Genomic DNA, 2911 nt, shown 5'->3' on the forward strand with positions numbered 1-2911 from the left:
GAAGTGATGCCAAATGACCCTCTGGATGTACATACAGCCTTAGTCTACCTGAGACCTCCCTGTGACCAAGCCCACAAGGACCCTGGGCTTTTCCGTGGCTGGAAATGAAGGATGGGGCTGTTCCATGCTGGAAGACAAGCCAGGAGCCAAAGGTGACCACAGTGCTGGGAGCAGTGACCTTCTTGTTTAGGGCACAACTGCACGGCACCAGAGTGGGATAGCCTTGGTGGGAACAGCTGTTTCCCTTGATGTCCAGTGGTTGTCAGAGGAGGTGTGGTAACACAGCAGGTTCCTGCTGTCTGGGAAATCCAAGTGGGAGGTTGGAGCAGCAGGAGACAGGAGTGTCCACAGTGCAGTCCAGGCGCGGGTACATGGACAGCGTAGCTCCATGGGGACAGGCAGGGCTGAGCTCCATGGAGCTCCCAGAACAGGGGGTGTTGCTGGGGTGGGGTCCCAGGTGAGTAGCTAGGGCAGTTGAGGTGTGAGGACCTTTGCTGACCACATATGGTGAGAGCAGTCCTGCTCCATCCTGCCTGTGCTTGTGCCTGTGGGAGTACAGGAGATCCCTGGTCCGACCTGCTCAAGGCAGGTCCAGTCAGGTGGTGGAAACCCCTAGGAACAGAGGCTGCACAGCCTTGCTGATCCCCTTCCCACTGCTCCACTGTCCTCAGGGTGAACATTCTCCCTGTATCCAGTCAGAGCCTTTTTAGTTTGATTTTTGTGTCTGTTCTCTCATTCTGCACCTGAGCACAAAACTTGGCCCAACCCTCATGGTCGCCTACTCTTTGCAGGTATTGAGAGGCTGCTCTGAGGCCCCCCAAAAGGTTCCCTTCTCCAGGAAATGAGCACCATTCCCTCTGCCTCTAGGCACAGGATGTGCCTTGGTGTCTCCCTGCTGTCCTTGCTTCATGTCACCAACACCTTATGGACTCCTCTGGCAAAGCAGGACAAGGGAGGACAAGCACAGAGGTGAGGAAAGCGTTGCCCTGTGTCCTGCTGGCAGTGGGATGGTCCCAGCCTGGATGGCGTTTGTGACAGAGAAGGATCTGCACAGGGATTTTGGCAGCTTGTGGTGATGAGGAGGTGCTGAGCAGATACATAATTGTGTGGCTGGTGCTGAGGGTTGTGAGGTGCTCACAGCAGTGCCATGGTGTCACCAAATAAATGCTCCAAGGCAAATCTGGGATCTGTGGGATGCTGCTGAGTGATCTGAGCACCTCCAAAGCTCCTCCACTTCCTTTCCTGAGGTGGGAAAGAGCAGCTCTGTCTGTATGGAGGCAGATAAAGGACGTGGGGTGGGTGACTTGGGGTTTGCAGTCACTGCTCCCTGGGGAGGGAGGCTGCGATGAGGAGCTGCTGAGGTTACTGGGAGAGTTTAGTAACTCCTGTAACACTCAAACACGCCAAGGGAAACACTCAAATTCACCCAAGGCCACACCAAGCCAGGTTAAGAGCATCATTCTGCCCTCAGAAATTATTTTATTGCACCTTCAGCAGCAGCAGTATCAGGCCTTGACCCACTCCAGCACGTGGAGCTGGAGCCAGCCAGGAGCCTGCACTGACTGGAATTAAACAATAGTGGCCTTCTCAGAGAAGGGGTTGGGAATGCTGATGTCAGTCCGAGCCTGATGAGCTGTGTTTGGGATGTGGGCACAATGACGTGCAAGCTGTGAAGACTGCTGGTCTCACTGGGCTGGGAGAGAGTCCGGATGTGATTTGGACACTAGATGGAGACAAGAGGGTTGAGGATTGACACAGAAGCAGGAACACCGTTCCCCAGCAGTAGGTGGATGAGCACGATCCAGTGGGGTGAGTCATCAGCAAACTGGGGGAACTGCCCCGGAATCTAAGCAGCAGAAAACTGAAACAGCGCAATCTTGGGAGAGCTGGAGTCCTTGAAAGATGAAGCCTCTTAAAATGAAGAGAGATTTTATCTGAAAATCAAGTTGACAGTGGCCTGTGTGGCCAGGATTGGCCACTTTACCCCCACTGCTGTGCTCAGATTCCAAGGAATCAGTGGAGGAAACTAGAGCCCATCACATGAGCCACACTTTTCTGTCCCACACTGGCCCAGGTTGTCACCAAGGGTTTCCAGGAGGTCAGAACTGACATTTCCTTGCTATTTACACATGAGGACAACGTTGGTTAAGTATAAATGGGTTGTTTGCATTTTGTTCTGTGATTCTCACTCACATTGATGCTTCACTGCTGCCCTGTCCTCTTGTTCTGCCAGAGCTGTGCAGCCCAGCATGAGAGCAAAAGCTGCTCTGTTAATGCTGGAACTGGTGCTCACGTGGAAAAAAACCAGATTAAATCTGAATAAAATGAGGTGGAGGAAATGTTATTTCCTACGTCCAGATCCAGCCTGTCTGGTGTCACTGGTGCTTAGCTCAGGCCAGAGTTGATACAGAGGCCTGAATCAAGCTGGGGCTCCTCCCTGCTGCTGCTCTCATTTTTCTGCCTGCTCAGCACTGACATAAATCTCATTCTCCACCTTTGACTCCACCCTGACTCCTTGACTTGTTGCTTACTCGAGGGTTGAAGTTGTGTTGCTGCAGGGCTGCTTTCCACTGAAATCAGCAGAGCATTGGGACAGAGCAGCTGCACTCCAAAAACCAGCATAGCTGGCAGGAGCCAGGTGATAACTTGACGGAGGCAGCAGCCTGACCTTAACAGGCTTAATCTCCTGCAGGACCCTTATGAGAGCCAGTGCTCCTGGATACCCCTCACGGCACCTACTGCGCTCGGGGCTGGGCTGGGCTGCACTGCACTCAGGGCCCGACTCATTCCCACAACCAGCGGGGCCTGGGAACAGGGACGTCTCCATCCGGAGCGGGGAAAAGGGGGTGTCCCAGCCCTGGAGCAGGTTGGGGTCCCGGGCCTGGTCCCCTCAGGGGTCCGCAGCCGCTCC

At 54.1% G+C, this 2911-nt stretch overlaps 1 long non-coding RNA gene across 1 annotated transcript; it reads left to right on the forward strand.

Annotated features, from left to right (window-relative positions):
• LOC108449691 lies at positions 1 to 2359 on the forward strand. The gene is made up of 2 exons (XR_001865955.1): positions 1 to 152; positions 792 to 2359. It is a non-coding gene; the product is annotated as an uncharacterized LOC108449691 (long non-coding RNA).
• The last annotated feature ends 552 nt before the right edge of the window (positions 2360 to 2911 follow it).

The sequence above is a fragment of the Corvus brachyrhynchos genome, unplaced genomic scaffold, assembly GCF_000691975.1.
Source record: "Corvus brachyrhynchos isolate BGI_N302 unplaced genomic scaffold, ASM69197v1 scaffold19, whole genome shotgun sequence".
Taxonomy (NCBI): domain Eukaryota; kingdom Metazoa; phylum Chordata; class Aves; order Passeriformes; family Corvidae; genus Corvus; species Corvus brachyrhynchos.